Source organism: Malaya genurostris, chromosome 3 (assembly GCF_030247185.1).
Source record: "Malaya genurostris strain Urasoe2022 chromosome 3, Malgen_1.1, whole genome shotgun sequence".
NCBI classification, from domain to species: Eukaryota; Metazoa; Arthropoda; class Insecta; order Diptera; family Culicidae; genus Malaya; species Malaya genurostris.
Genome location: NC_080572.1, coordinates 129669760 through 129686935, shown reverse-complemented (window position 1 = coordinate 129686935; position 17176 = coordinate 129669760). Strand labels below are relative to the sequence as shown.

General features: G+C 37.0%; 1 protein-coding gene across 8 annotated transcripts in view; it reads right to left on the bottom strand.

Annotated features, from left to right (window-relative positions):
* The window catches only part of LOC131437262 (zinc finger protein OZF-like), a 320204-nt gene extending 303232 nt beyond the window's left edge, over positions 1-16972 (bottom strand). Inside the window, exons 1-2 of one of the 8 annotated variants that reach the window (XM_058606491.1) lie at positions 16109-16199; positions 15909-16038 (exon numbers count right to left, since the gene is read on the bottom strand). The gene's annotated coding sequence lies outside the window, so the exon portion shown is untranslated. Of the gene's footprint in view, positions 1-15908; positions 16200-16374 lie in introns of those variants that run through there. The other 7 variants (XM_058606493.1, XM_058606496.1, XM_058606489.1 and 4 more) reach the window with 7 other exon arrangements.
* Positions 16973-17176: the final 204 nt, after the last annotated feature.

Genomic DNA, 17176 nt, shown 5'->3' with positions numbered 1-17176 from the left:
ACGAAGAGGAGAATGTCGAGTCTTGGTTGATGGATTGGAAGATTACGAACGTTTTATACAATATTTGTCCGAGAAACTTCATAAATTTTATTCATATGATATAAAATCAGACAGACCCTTCAAGGCTGTCTTGAAAGGCTTATCAAATGATCAAAGTATTCATGAAATTAAAAGTGAACTAAAAGAATTGCTTGGTTTTGCCCCTTCCCAAGTAATACTTATGAAAAAAAGAGCGAATGGTACTTCTCAACCACGCTCTGGAATTTCCCATGAACTTTACCTAATACACTTCAATCGAAGTGATGTAAATAATTTGAAAACTTTAGAAAAAGTACGTTACATTTCCCACATCAAATTTCATTGGGAACATTATAAACGACATAATCGTATTGCAAACTTAACGCAATGTCGTCGTTGCCAAAGCTTCGGCCACGGAACCAAAAATTGTCATATGGATATACGGTGTTTGAATTGTGATAAATCGCATTCGAAAGACGTTTGTCCAATGAATGAAACCACTGATAAATTTTCATGTTCAAATTGCGATGGAAATCATAAATCCAATTATTTGAAATTTCCTGTCAGGGAAAAAATTTTAAACGCTCGTTCGCTTAGACAACAAGTCAAATCAACGACCTTAAATTTACAGAACATACCTGAAAATCAAAAAACCGTTACAAATGCCACGCCTAATTCTTCTAAGGCACTTATTTCTTCGAATTTAAAACAAAAAACAGGTACGCCTGCCAATTCGTCTTCTAACAAAAACAATTTATTGACAGGTAGGGTAACAGAGGTATTTTGGCCACTTCATATATGTTGGCCCACCTAACAAACTTTATCGATTTCATCGGATTTTATCGATGTTAAGTAACTCATTTTGCATCAATTTGAAGCTAATCACATTAAATTACCTATTGCGGAAGGGGTTTTTAAAGATATTACAATATTTGGTGGATATTTTTATAAAGTGGGCCAAAATAAAATCAATCCTAAAGTGGGCCAAAATATCTCTGTCATCTTCTTCTAATGTCACTTATGCCAGTATAACAGGTAGAAATCTACCCTTTAATTCTTCTAATGTAAATAATCAAAACACAGGACCGCCTTGCAGTTCATCTTCTACCGAAAACAATTTATTAATAGGTATATCGGCCAAACATCTTCTTCTAAGGCAGTTCTAATGGCAGTCTACCTACCAATATTTCTTCAATGCCATTCGCTTCTTTAAATGAAGTTGATTTAGGCGATATAACTGAAAATAAAATGATCTACCTACAAGATCAACTTTTTCAAATGATCGTCCGAATGAATTCGACTTCATCACTTTTTGAAGCATTTCAAATCGGATGGCAATTTGCAAATAATATTATAATGAATTTAAAATTTATCAGTGATATTAAATAATTATTTGAATATTTTAAATTAAAATGCTCGATCTTTGAAATCGAGTGAAGAGTTTTTCCGCTGCATTCAGTGTGATAACGCCTATTTTGCATTCGAGTCATATTTCTACCGATTTGCTGGACATATAGTGCGATATTGTTGAATAAATTATTCGTTGGTACTCAGAAGACAGCAGTTCTTGTTACGCTTGTCAAGGTTTCTACCACTCACACACTCGAGCGAGTATTTATTTGACATCTACCGTACGCCGCAACCAACACAATGGTGAAGAACAAATGTGATGCCGTCGTTTGTTTTGGTTCTTCTAGTACCCGAGGTACCAAAATAGTTTGCCGTTTCTGCTTTAAAAGTTTCCACGGCAAGTGCGTCAATTTGAACAACTCGCTAGCTAAATCCATTCGAGAATGTGCTGGAATTTTTTGGTTATGCACACCGTGCCGGGAAGTTTCCAATCGCAACGAGTTGTCCGATGAAACTATACAATTGATTCTCCATCGTACTACCTCTGCCTTGAAAATGATCGGAACCTTGACGGATACATTGCAGTCGTTTTGCCGCTCATATTCCAATGTTTGTACCAGATCAAGCTGTATACATCGATCTGTTTCACGTGACCCTGCCGAACGTTATGTCAACGATAGCACTCCTTTTCTCGAACGCCTGGATGACCTACAGCTTAACCTAACCAATCTTTTCGAATCTATAATGGAAGATACAAATAAACGACCTCGAACTAGCAGTATCAGCAGACCATCGTTATCGCAACCTGAAAAAATTCCGAGAGTCGACGTTCCAATTTCAAACCTTTCTACTTCAAATACTATAACTCCACTCGTTTCAGATCCGAATATAAACAATCATTCGGCTAATCTGATAACTTTCTCCACTGATGAAACTGCTACTTCGACAACAACACCAATGCCACCAGCTACTGCTATGAATATTGAAAACATCAATACTGATCTACCGTCGCCATCATTCGCTGCTACAATAGTACATCCAGCACCTATCGCTACCTGCAGCGCTAAAACAGTCTTATTGTCACAGCCAAGCATCACTTCCATGTCTACCAACCCTACATATGATCATACCAACGCTCCAGCACAACCCGCTACAAGCACTGTTAATTTAATTCCACAACCACCGCCAACCGATATCGCCTCTGTGAACAGTAGAAATTCAGCAAGCACCATCAACACAGTGAGTACATTCCATGGCCATGGACTTGCCGAACCTAAGTCGCAAATGAATACTATTCCACGACACCGATTCATCTCATCGCAATCAGAATACACAAATTCCTATGCTACAAGCACTATGGTATCATCTAGTGGTTCCAGACCCATATCTGTTATCTCAAACATTCCATATGTAGGCCCCATTCAGTTCCATTTAGCTCCTACAAGTCAGGGACAGATAATTTCTAATGTTACGCATAGCCCATCACCTATGATCAATAGCACTCAATTAATACACAAAATACTACTCTTCTAGTAGTTCCAAACCAGACACCAAGCAACATTTTTAATCGAAACTGGTACTATTTAACTAAATTTTTACTTAGTGAAACAGAAGAGAATATTATTAGCTATATTCAAAATCGAACTACTTGCAACCGTAGCGACATTTTGTGCTTTAAGCTTGTTAGTCAGCACCAGGATAGGCCACTGTCATTTATTTCGTTTAAATTAAGTGTTCCGCAAGATTTTGAGCAACTTATCACATCTTATAATTTCTGGCCAAATGGAGTGACAATAACCCCTTTTTTAGAGCGCAAATCCGAAAGGAGAGCAGAATCAACTGTTCAATCGTTACCCCTTCGCCGACCGAGTTCCTCTCGGTCCCTACCCAAACGATCGCAAAACTATCATATGACCAGCACGCAAATTCAATCACCTCGACTGCTTCCCCCCGCTCCTCGTCTCATTCGGCAAACCGCACCAGTTCCTTTTCATCAAATCGCCCCCCGCACACCGTCGATCTACCCACAACCACCGACACCGTATCAGGCAGTAGCAGAGACACTGGTTTGAATATCTACTACCAGAATGTTGGTGGAATACATCGCTCTCTTGTTGACTACTATCTCGCCTGTTCCGATGCTGCTTACGATATTTATGCTTTCACTGAAACCTGGTTGAATGATAACACGTTATCCAAGCAGATTTTCGATAGTTCCTACTCTGTGTACCGACAAGACCGGAACGAAACTAACAGTTGCAAAATGAGCGGCGGAGGTATTTTAATTGCTTGTCGTTCCAAATTCAATTCGCGCTTGATAACTTTTTCAAACTGTGGCAATGTTGAGCAAGTTTGGATTGCTCTTTTGTTCTCACATCATACGTTATACATGTGTGTGCTTTACTTTCCGCCTGATCGCGTGAATGATTCTGACATGATTGAACAACACTTATGTTCACTTTTGTCGATAAGCGATCGAATGAGTTTAAACGACAAAATCATTATTTTGGGAGACTTTAATCTACCAGGCATTAAATGGATTCACGGTTCTTGTAAATATCTACACACAGATGCTACATCTTCTTCTAAAACGAATATTACATCACGACTCCTGGACGATTACAATACTGCCGGGTTAGTTCAACTGAACAATAACTACAACAGCAACAATCGGCTTGTGGACCTGTGTTTTGTCAGTTATGAATTATCGGATAAATGTTCCATAACCGTTGCACCTTCTCCACTAGTTAAAACTTGTCGCCATCACCCACCCCTTCAAATCACTATACCAGAAGACACGCCCATCGTTTTCAATGCCATTTCCGAAGCGACATACTACGATTTTAAAAATGGAAATTTCGATGCTATGAACCAGTTTCTGCTGTCGTTGAACTGGAAAAACTTATTTTCTAGTGGCGACTGCAACACTGCTGCTATGTTATGGTCTCATGTAATCTCGTACTCCATCGATCAATTTATACCAAAAAAAATTCGTCGTGAACCGATACATCCCCCATGGGCAAATCCGATCTTGAAACGTTGTAAATGCGCTAAACGGTCTGCACTAAGAAAATTATCCAAACGGCCTTCGCTTCAATTGCGATCTCACTATATCTACCTTAACAACCGCTATAAACGACTGAACAGAATGTTATACGATGCTCACCTTCTTCGAGTACAAAATAATCTAAAAATCAACCCTAAAAGATTTTGGAACCACGTGAACGAACAAAGGAAAGAATCAGGACTACCCGATCAGATGTTTCTTGATGACGTTGAATCATCGGCGATATCTGAGATTTGCTACTTATTTCAACGACATTTCAGCAGTGTATTCTCCAATGAAATTCTTTCGAGTGATCAGATCTCCATGGCTATCATCAATGTTCCTAGCCGGTCTCCAACTAGTTCTCACCCTTTCATAACTACTGCTATGATTGAAAAAGCGTGTATTAAGATGAAATCATCTTCCAAAGCTGGACCGGATGGTATTCCTTCATTAGTATTAAAAAAGTGCTCAAAGAGTCTTCTTATTCCACTGTCGATGTTGTTCAATATTTCTCTTAGATCAGGAACATTTCTTGGCAGATGATGGCGTGGTTTCAGTTACTGGACCCAAAGCTATTGATCTGCATAAACCATTGCAAGATACCTTAGATAACTTGTCCGATTGGGCTGTTCATCTTGGTATCGAATTCTCTGCGGAGCAGGGTTTGGAATATTCATTCACCGGTGAATGAATATATAGTTTCCATTGCATTGTGAACGAACAATTCCACCGCTCACAAAGAGGACGCCTTTTCAGCCAAAAAGAACCACACAAACAAAACGCTAGTGGAAGCAAATATATTCCACATACGCACAGATGGTATAGTGTGCTGGTATTAGTGTCTTCATGAAGCACAGTAGCCGTGAATATAGTTTGCTCTCTCGTGGTCCTGAACGTCGTTCTTCTCACAAACACTTCATTGCAAGCTAACGATCTTCACGGGGCTAGTAAGTGATGAAGATTATATACTCAGTTTTCGCTAACAGGCTGATGACTGGCTCTCCGACGCGAACGGCTGTTAATGATGACTTTATGCCACGAAAACTGTTGCATATCACTTATTCAACTCGTTAGTAGAGGGTAAGAATTCTTAGTTATACTTGAATATTACAAACAGAAGTAACAGGAGCGAAGCAATTCGCAATGGCGATCTGGTGATCTCACCAGATACTGCAAACAAACAAATGCTTCGTTTGCTGGCTGTTAGAGAGAAACTAGCTCCTGAACTCTTGTTACTTGTGTAAATCAAATTCCTGCTGAATAGTGTTTAATTGGGTTTAATCGTGGTAGTGCATGATAGGTAATCAACCAGTAGGATGAAAAATAAGTCTTTTAATCAGTATTCCGCATTGAACATTTTTTCATTGAATTTTCATTGTATATTGCTATAAGCTTCGAGAGCTGTAAGAAACACATGTCCCAATTACAGCAAAACCTTTACTCTAATAAACGCTCTAGCGGTGGCAGTGCACACCTGTATGTGCAATTTTGTATAAACAAATGTGAATCGCGTTCGGACCTCGAAGAAACATGCGACAGTTAAGAGCCAGTCATCAGTCTGCTAGCGAAAACTGAATATTCAATCTTCATCACTATCTTGCACCGTGAAGCTAATTTGCTTGCAGTGAATTATGGGGCTAGAGCTTCTCTCTTACCGAGAGAAGGAGAAACAGTAGTAGGGGTGAATATTGTTCGCTCTCTTCTATTCTCGTGCATGGACAGCCACTTCAATAAAGCAACAAGGCTCACGCTTCCTCAAAAGCGACATGGTTCATAAAGCAGGTATATTCATGAATATCATACACTGTGAAGCATGTATACTCATCTTCACTGCTTCATTCATCCAAACCCTGCTGCGGAGAAAACAGAGTTAGTCGTCTTTTCAAGAAAGCATGATCCCCCGCAGCTTCAGCTCCATATGATGGGAAGAATGATCCAACAGGTTTTAACTTTCAAATACCTCGGGGTGTGGTTCGATTCCAAATGCACGTGGGGAGGACACATTAGGTTTCTGATAACAAAATGCCAACAAAGAGTAAATTTTCTTCGAACAATAACAGGATCTTGGTGGGGTGCTCATCTGGAAGATCTAATAAAATTGTATCAGACAACGATACTTTCAGTGATGGAATATGGATGCGTTTGCTTTCGTTCCGTTGCAAACTCTCATATTATCAAACTGGAGCGAATTCAGTATCGTTGTTTGCGAATTGCTTTAGGGTGCATGCATTCGACACATACAATGAGTCTTGAAGTTCTGGCGGGAGTTCTTCCATTAAAAGATCGATTTTGGGAGCTTTCATCACGCCTGCTAATAAGATGTGAGGTGCTGAATCCCATGGTAATTAATAATTTCGAACGACTAGTCGAGCTTCGATCTCAAACAAAATTCATGACAGTATATTTTAACCATATGTCACAGGAAATCAACCCTTCAAGATATATTCCTATCCGTGTCAGCCTCCTAAATGTCCCTGACTCAACTTTAATTTTCGATACATCCATGCAGCGCGAAGTGCGTGGAATCCCGGATCATCTACGTTCGACGGAAATCCCAAAAATATTTTCAAGTAAGTTCAGGCATATTGACTCTGAGAAAATGTTTTACACGGACGGATCGCGAATTGAAGAAACGACAGGGTTTGGTATGTTCAACAATAATGTTTCGGCCTCATTTAGGCTTCAAGAACCTGCATCTGTTTATATAGCAGAGCTAGCAGCAGTTCATTATAGTTTGAGTGTAATCGTCACATTAATTCCAAACCATTATTTCCTCTTCACAGATAGTCTGAGTGCAATTGAAGCCATTCGCTCAAACATGACAGGCAAGACTGAACCGTTTTTCCTGGGCAAAATAAAACAGTGCATGAACGACATATTGAACAATAATTATCTAATCACTATAGTCTGGGTCCCGGCTCATTGCTCCATTCCTGGCAATGAAAGAGCCGATATTTTAGCCAAACGTGGTGCTATTGAGGGTGAAATTTATGAGAGACCAATTGCTTTCAACGAATTCTATAGCTCGTCTCGCCAAAGAACACTTGCCAGCTGGCAAGCTTCTTGGGATAAAAATGATCTGGGTCGGTGGATGCACTCAATTATTCCGAAAATATCGACAAAGGCATGGTTCAGGGGACTGGATGTGAGTAGAGATTTCATTCGTGTGATGTCCAGACTCATGTCCAATCACTACACGTTAGATGCACATCTCCTTCGAATTGGGCTCTCCGAGACTAATCATTGTGCTTGTGGCGAAGGTTATCGAGATATTGATCATGTCGTTTGGACATGCGTGGAGTATCGTGATGTCAGATCTCAACTAATAAATTCTTTGCGTACCCAAGGTAGACTATCCAATATCCCAGTTCGAGACATTCTTGCTTGTCATGACCTTTCATACATGAAACTTATTTATCATTTCATAAAGAAAACTGGAGTTTCAATTTAATAAAGGCCCCTTTCAAGACTTAGTTCTGATCCCAGCTGCGTCCATGAGTTCAACCAATAGCTAAATTAGAATAAAAATAATGTAATGATACAAACAAACTCGAAACAGTTTATGAAATTATTAACAAAATGTCTGAAAATAACAGCTTATTTTATAATTTATAGAAGTTAATCGTTTGGTTCAAATAATATTTCCGAGTAGATTTCATAATTAATGACGAGTTACCTAAGATGATATTTAAGTAATAAGAGAATATGTTTTAATAAATGCAAAACGTTGTGACTATGATAGAATTAAATTAGGATAAGAATATTATGTAAAAGTGATGCTACGGCGAAGAAAAACTTATGTAAACTGCCTTAAGAAATAAACGTATTTATGAAAAAAAAAGGAACATTTCCAAATATTTGGAAAAAATTATTTATTTTCCCAGTTTTCAAGAAGGGAAATAAAGCCGATGTATCCAATTATCGTGGTATAGCTGCATTATGTGCCGTATCTAAATTATTTGAAACTATAGTTCTGGATTTCTTGAAACACAACAGCAACAACTACATTTCAGAAACTCAGCACGGATTCATGCCGAAACGATCAACTACAACAAATTTACTCTGCTACACTTCTTTTATAGTTCGATCTCTACAAGCACGCCTACAGGTTGATGCAATCTACACTGATTTCTCTGCAGCCTTTGACAAAATAAACCACCAAATAGCAGTAGCAAAACTCAATAGACTTGGCTTCAGTGAATCGTTGCTAAATTGGCTCGAGTCGTATCTAATTGGTCGCGAAATGTCTGTAAAGATCGGAGACTTCATTACAGTGCCTTTCGCTGTCAATTCTGAAGTCCCTCAAGGCAGTCACTTAGGTCCATTCTTATTTTTACTCTACCTCAATGATCTCAACTTCATATTAAAATGCCACAAACTATCCTTCGCAGACGACTTCAAGCTATTTTATTTAGTTAAATGTCAAGAAGACACTATATATTTGCAGGCACAGTTAGACTTATTCACAAACTGGTGTCAGGATAATAGAATGGTTTTGAATGCCTCGAAGTGTACCGTTTTGTCGTTTACTCGTAAACGCTCATTGATTACCTACGACTATAGCATCTCGCACAATATACTGAAACGTGAATCTTCCGTGAAAGATTTGGGTATCATTCCAAGCTGGACTTCAAAAGTCACATCGATTATGTGATTTCGAAGGCCTCCAAGCTATTGGGTTTCGTCTTTCGTGTTACCAAGAGCTTTACTAATGTATACTGTCTTAAGGCATTATATTGTGCTCTTATCCGTTCGACGCTAGAATATGCAGGTGTTGTCTGGGCACATCACTATCAAATCGACATTGCACGCATCGAAACTATCCAGCGTAAATTTGTTAGATTCGCTCTGCGCAATTTACCTTGGAGGGATCCCACTAATCTTCCTAGCTACAAAGATCGTTGTAAGCTTATTGACCTGGATCTACTATCTGTTCGTAGGAATGTCTCCAAAGCCGTTTTTGTTGCTGATTTATTACAATCACGTATCGATTGTCCCGAACTTCTGCAATTGATTAATTTGGACATTCATCGACGTAATCTACGCTCTCATCGTTTCTTGAGTTTACCCATTGCACGAACAAGTTATGGTTACAATGAACCATTTTCCAGTATGTGCAGGACATTCAATAACTGCTCCAATGTTTTCGACTTTCATCTATCCCGAAATATGATCAAACGATTGTTTCATTGCCACTTGTCAGATTAACTTTGGATCAGGTTTTGTCTGTAACCGTTTGTATTTTTGTTCAACCTAGTGATGGTTGTACAAAAATACAAAAATTTCTCCCATCACCGTTGGAAACTACTCAGATTCGCTCGATGATATTAACCCTTTCGCTCCCCTTCTCATTTTCTTCGTCTTCTTTATTTCTATTGGAAACTAATCAGATTCGCTTGCAAATACTAACCCGGTCGCACATCCTTATTTCCTCCGTCTTCCACCATCTTTTCGATTACTAATTAGATCTACTTGCCGATTCTAACCCCGTCTTTCTCTCCGTCTTCCACCATCTTTTCGACCACTAATTAGATCTACATGCCGATTCTAACCCCGTTGTTCGACCATGCTTACTTTCCACCCCCTTCACCTACCTTCATCATCCATTTACCTATCCCCTTTTCTCCGCCAGTTGAAGCAAGAACACTATTGTTGCCCTGTAGTGCTTGGTGTCATCAACTAGATATAGGGTTATAGGTTTAGTTTTAATTATAAGTTTTTATTGTTAGTGTTAAGCCTTATTGTATCTGTTGGATCATTGTAATCTGTTGATACGAAAGATGAGGAGGTTTTATGCCTGCTGGAGAGAGAGATTGCCAAGTTTCATCTCCATCGGGCTTTTTCCTGCTCCCAAAAAAAAAATAAATAAAAAATAAATAAACAAAATAAACAAAAGATGAATTTTATAATTTTCTCAAAGTTCACAAAATCCATAATGCCATTGTGACAGAAACTTTTCTTAAACCAAATGTCAAATTGAAAAGTAATCCACATCATGTGGTTCATCGATTTGACAGGTTTACTGGAATGGGTGGTGGAGTTGCCATTTTTGTCCAACGGCAAATTAAACATCGAATTTTACCTTCTTTCAATACTAAAGTTATCGAAAGCTTGGGAATCGAAGTTGAAACCATTCATGGAATTTATTTCATCGCTGGAGCATATTTGCCATTCCAATGCAACAGCGAACAATTAAATTTCTTTAAAGGCGATTTGCAAAAACTCACAAGATATCGACCGAAATTTTTCGTAATAGGGGACTTAAATGCTAAGCATGTCCAGGCAAAATAACAGTAATGGTAAAATACTTCATAATCAACTCTCAGCTGGTTACTTCACAGTTCTTCATCCCAGTAATCCGACTTGTTTCTCTTCCGTGAAAAACCCGTCTACAATTGATCTGGTTCTAACGGATCAAAGTCACATTTGTAGTGAACCGATTACACATGCTGACTTTGACTCAGATCATCTTCCTGTAACATTCAGACTACAACATAGATTTACTCTTTTGCGAAATGAAAATTTCGCTAAAGAAGTTGAACAAATTAAACCGTATTCTAAACCTTTCTGGAAACTTTCTAAGAAACCTCAGAAACCTCAGAAACCAATTCCTGCTCTCAAGGAAGGAAATCAAATACTTCTTACGAATGGCGAAAAAGCTCAAAAACTTGCTCAGCAGTTCGAGAGTGTCCACAATTTTAATATGAACGTTGTGAGTCCTATTGAAAATGAAGTCTCACTGAAATATGATCATATTTCAACTCAAGTGTTATTACAAGATGACATTATTGAGACGAATTTTGATGAAATTAAATCAATTATTAGGAAACTTAAAAACATGAACGCTCCTGGTAATAATGGAATTTTTAATATTCTTATTAAAAATCTTCCCGATGTTGCCTTGAGACTCCTGGTTAAAATTTTCAACAAGTGTTTTATATTAGGTTACTTCCAAAAAAGATGGAAAAACGCTAAAGTAATTCCTATCCTCAAACCTGATAAAAACCCAGCAGAAACATCAAGTTATCGACCAATTAGCTTACTTTCTTCTAACAGTAAACTTTTTGAAAAAAATATCTTGTTGAGAATGATGTCTCATATAAATGAGAAATCAATTTTTTTTACCAGAGTAGTTTGGATTTCGTCATGAACATTCAACTACTCATCAACTCGTAAGAGTCACGAACATGATGAAAGCAAATAAATCTTATGGGTTATCCTCTGGAGCTGCTCTTCCAGACATAGGAAAAGCATTCGACAGTGTTTGGCACAAAGGTATAATAGCAACAATGTCTGATTTCCAGTTTCCTATTTATTTGATCAAAATGATTCAAAATTATTTAACTGATCGTACTCTTCAGGTTAGCTATCAGAATTGTAAATCTAAATTGCTACACGTACGAGCCGGTGTTCCGCAAGGTTCGAGCGTAGCTCCAATCTTGTATAATATTGTCACTTCTGATCTTCCAAATCTACCCGTTGGTTGTCAGAAATCACTATTCTGTGACGACACAAGTCTGTTATCCACAGGTAGAAATCTAAGAGTGATCTGCAGTCGCCTACAAAGAAGTTTAAATATTTTCAGTGATTATCTGTCAAAATGGAAAATTAAACCAAAGCAAAAACGCAATTATCTTTCCTCATAAGCCAAGAGCTTCTTTTCTTAAACCAAACAATAATCACATCTCGAATTGAATGGCTTGGAATTGACATCGTCTGATCAAGCTAAATACTTAGGTTTAACGTATGACAAAAAACTCACTTTCAAGGATCACATGGAAGGAATCCAGACAAAGTGTAATAAATGTATTAAATGTTTATATCCTCTTATAAACCAAAATTCGAAGCTCTGTCTAAAAACCAAGTTGTTAATATATAAACAAATTTTCAGACCAGCCATGCTTTATGCAGTACCAATTTGGTCGAGTTGTTGTTCCACCAGGAAGAAAACGCTTCAAAGGATTCAGAATAAAATTCTGATAATGATTTTGAAGCGTCCTCCCTGGTTTAGTACAAATGAGTTACACAGACTCACAAATATAGAACCATTAGAGGTAATGTCACATAATATTATAAGCAAATTCCGACAAAAATCGATGCAATCTTCAATTGAATCGATTCGCTCTCTGTATTAGTTAGTAAGTTAGTATATAATTTCCTTTTCCCCATTACACAATACAAGTAGGTTTAGAATTTTCCCTACCCAAAAATCTCAGAATTGCGGAAGTAAATGATGTCCTTATGGTAACAACCAAATCATCATCATCATATATATATATATATATATATATATATATATATATATATATATATATATATATATATATATATATATATATATATATATATATATATATATATATATATATATATATATATATATATATATATATATGTATATATATATATATATATATATATATATATATATATATATATATATATATATATATATATATATATATATATATATATATATATATATATATATAATAGGGCTGAAAAGTCACCACTTGTGGCTGAAGACCCAATTTAAATCTTAATAATTTAATTTTAACTCATATTCCTTAATATCTTAATAATTTAATTTTAACTCATATTCCAATAAATAGTTATTTAATAAAAAAAATACACCTTCAAAAAAAGATCCCCGTGTTAAATCTAAAAAGCCAAATTTAAAATCAAAATCTGTGCCTCCTGGTTTGTCAAATTCACAAACCAATCCAGGAACTAGCACAAGAAAAGACAATAATCCAGTGGGCTCAATTTCACAGCTACCATCTATATTACTGAAGTTTTCGGAAATTGTAGAATGGATTTTCACAGCATTCAATATTTCTGAACCTCTAAAGACTATTATAACGGCATTCCTTCCAATAGCTAGAACTTTTTGAAACGGCTATAAGCTCAATGGCTAGTTCTTTCAGGTTTTGTATCATTGAATGGATAATTTATCATCCGCCCGCAAATGATTCAATCAGTGGAATTGTCGAAGCCTCATGCCAAAACTTGATTCATTTAAAGTTTTGTTGCATAGTTAAAAATGTGGTGTATTTGCTTTGTGCGAAACATGGCTTACATCAAACATAGCCTTAAATTTTAATGGCTTTAACATTATACGTCTCGATAGAGACTCCCCGTATGGTGGAGTGCTTTTAGGAATTAAGAAATGTTATTCCTTTTATAGGTTAAGCATTCCGTCGACTTCTAGTATAAAAGTTGTTGCTTGTCAAATAAACATTGAAGGAAAGGACAATCAATATTACAATATATTTTTAGGCACACTGCTTAAGCTCTAAGATGCCAAGGTTATTTTCTAATCTTAATTAACGATTAACAGAAAACTAGAATAGTATCATTAGAATATGTGATCTTAACTTCTCGAGAATCCAGCGTTCAGCTGGCGATCGGCAGTGGTCGATGAATTCAATATCGCACGAGTCTTCCAGATGGTGTTGGTAAATATTTAGCGCTGGCCACATCCTTCGGTCCGTGAGGGTCCGCGGGAAACACCCCCAGGCTACGAAAGCCCGGCGGGTGGCCCGCATGCTACAATGATATCAGATCATCTTTAATATATAATATTTGCTATAATTTCAACATGACAGTATTGAATATGGGTACACATGACACGGATTCCAAGACCCCATGCACGTCCAAGTGCATTAGATTTATCTCTTTGCTCGACTTCAATTCGACTAGATTGCACCTGGAAAGTATTTCCTGATTTACACAGTAGTGATCATTTACCAATCATCATCTCAATAAGGCAGTAACAAAGGCATTGCTAATTTAGTTAATATTCCATGTGACTGGATCAAATTCAAAAGTAGTATGTCAAGTATCTTAAATTCAACGGAAGAGCTCCTCCCACTTGAAGAATATGACTTCCTCGTTTGTTCGATTCTGGAGGCCAAGCACAAACCAAACGATTTCTTGGTCCATCGTCTAACAGAACACCTTCAAACCCTTGGTGGGACAAAGAGTGCTCAGATGCTAAACACGCAAAACAAAATGCTTTCAAGACGTTTTTAAAACGAGGAGGAGGAACTCCTCAGAATTTTGAAAAATTCTTGGTTTTAGAAACCAAGTACAAGAACATACTTCGGGTCAAGAAATGCAGCTATTGGAGACATTTTGTGGAAGGTTTGTCAAGAGAAACCTCAATGAGCACTCTTTGGAATACGGCCAGACGAATGAGGAATCGTAACGTAGGAAATGAGAGTGAGGAATACTCGAATCGATGGATATTTAATTTTGCGAGGAAAGTTTGTCCAGATTCTGTTCCTACGCATAGCATTATTAGGGAGTCTTCTCCAAACAATGGTACCATTGATAGCCCCTTTTCAATGATGGAATTTTTCATAGCACTCATATCTTGTAACAATAACGCTCCTGGGTTGGACAGAATTAAACTCAACTTGCCGAAGAATCTGTCCAACCTCGCAAAAAGACGTTTGTTGGAATTGTTCAACAAGTTTCTTGAGCAAAATATTGTTCCACCTGACTTGAGGCAAGTGAAAGTTATCGCCATTCAAAAGCCGGGGAAACCAGCTTCCAATCACAACTCATATAGACCCATTGCAATGTTGTCCTGCATCAGAAAATTGTTCGAAAAAATTATTCTTCGACGTCTCGACACTTGGGTCGAGACGAAAGGTTTGTTGTTAAATACTCAGTTTGGCTTCCGAAGAAAAAAAGGGACGAGTGATTGCCTTGCATTACTTTAGTCTGACATCCAAATTGCCTTGGCTCAAAAACAACAAATGGCCTCTGTATTTTTAGACATTAAAGGAGCATTTGATTCAGTTTCCATTGCTGTTCTTTCAGACAAGTTCCACCAACATGGACTTCCAGCGATTATAAATAGTTATTTGCACAACCTTTTGTCAGAGAAGTGCATGTATTTTTCACATGGCGAATTTGCTACATGGGTCTCCCGCAAGGCTCATGCCTCAGTCCGCTCCTGTATAATGTATAATGTATCTATGTAAACATTGACATTGACAGCTGTCTCGTAACCCCATGTACACTAAGACAAGTTTTTTTTTAGTTTAAAAGATTTATTTAGACCCGGTTTTAACCTAATTGTGGTCTTATCGCCGGGTTACACTAAGACAATTGGCAGCGTGGTTTCAGTTACTGGACCCAAAGCTATTGATCTGCAAAAACCATTGCAAGATACCTTAGATAAATTGTCCGTTTGGGCTGTTCATCTGGGTATCGAATACTCTGCGGAGAAAACAGAGCTGGTCGTCTTTTCAAGAAAGCATGATCCCGCGCAGCATCAGCTTCATATGATGGGAAGAATGATCCAACAGGTTTTAACTTTCAAATACCTCGGGGTGTGGTTTGATTTCAAATGCACGTGGGGAGGACACATTAGGCATCTGATAACAAAATGCCAACAAAGAGTAAATTTTCTTCGAACAAAAAACTGAAACTGATTAGAACTTTGTTTGTCACTAAATCTATAAACTTGTGCCCTTACCTTAGAATATTTTGCATTCTACTGTGATTTATAGATTTGACCTGGCATCTCTGATTAGTTGAGACGCCGATACAACACGTGGAGAGTCTGGTGATCTCTGTTATTATTTTTTCGCATAAAAACGATGCATCTAAACATTGAAAAGCATAAGGCTTAAATAAACAGATCTACTGGTTAAATTCTTTCTAATTCTCACTCACTCGATAAACTAACAATTGTTATTGTTTTTATTGTATGATGAGAAAACTTTCAACATGATTCAACATACGTTAATTATGTTCCTCTGCTTTGTGAACACTCAGCTTTCATGACTAATGGTGAAATAAACAAAAATCAATAATCTCGCCGCTCAGTTTTACCGGTGTACTTATTATTACACTTGATAATAGAGGTCACACAAATTCTTACAACGCTTTTTGAAAAGTGAATGCATTTAATAACGCATTGTCAAAACATTCCTACTTACCAGATACTTAAAATAAAGGTCATTTTCTTATTCGATCACTTATTCATATTCTGTATGACAAACTTGTGTAGTTCATTTGAATAACTTCAAATGCATAGCATTAGTTGTGATATAAAAATACGCTTTCCTTAATCTTAATCACTCTCAAATACATATATAAAACAATTGCGTTCACAATTCAATAACACTTTTATGCAATTATACATCGCTCTTAATACTCTAAAATCAGTTCATAACTTTTACTTAGTCTGATTTCAAGGTTTACTGATCATCTCTTACACTACTATTTACTTTTTTCGGTATGAAACTGCTGGATTTGTACAGCATTATAATTTTGCATTAATGGTTATATAATTTTCTGTAATATGTAAAGTAGTTTTTGTTTCAGACGCACACACTATATGCTTACAGATGTATTTGAGATGAACCGATAAATCATGAAACTTCTTTAAATCTTTTGCCCGTACCTATATTATCACAGATATGATATTAAATTAAACACATTAAAGTTATTTATCTTAACTTGTAGTATATTGGTTAATAATTAGATGACTTGAAAGTTTTCTGATCGACATGTGGAAAAAATGTAAACAAACAATATTGATGTATGCTGGAATCTTAATTCGGCATGCGCATTACAATAAATAATACGCTCATTTGAAAGCACGCATTTGAGTAATTAGCATGGAAATACTTTTGTTTTAAACTTCAAAACCTTATAGAATTTCAATATTGCGAAAACCTATCATTGAATTTTAATGCTTTTAAAGACGGGAATAAAAAATCGTATTCTCCATTGCCT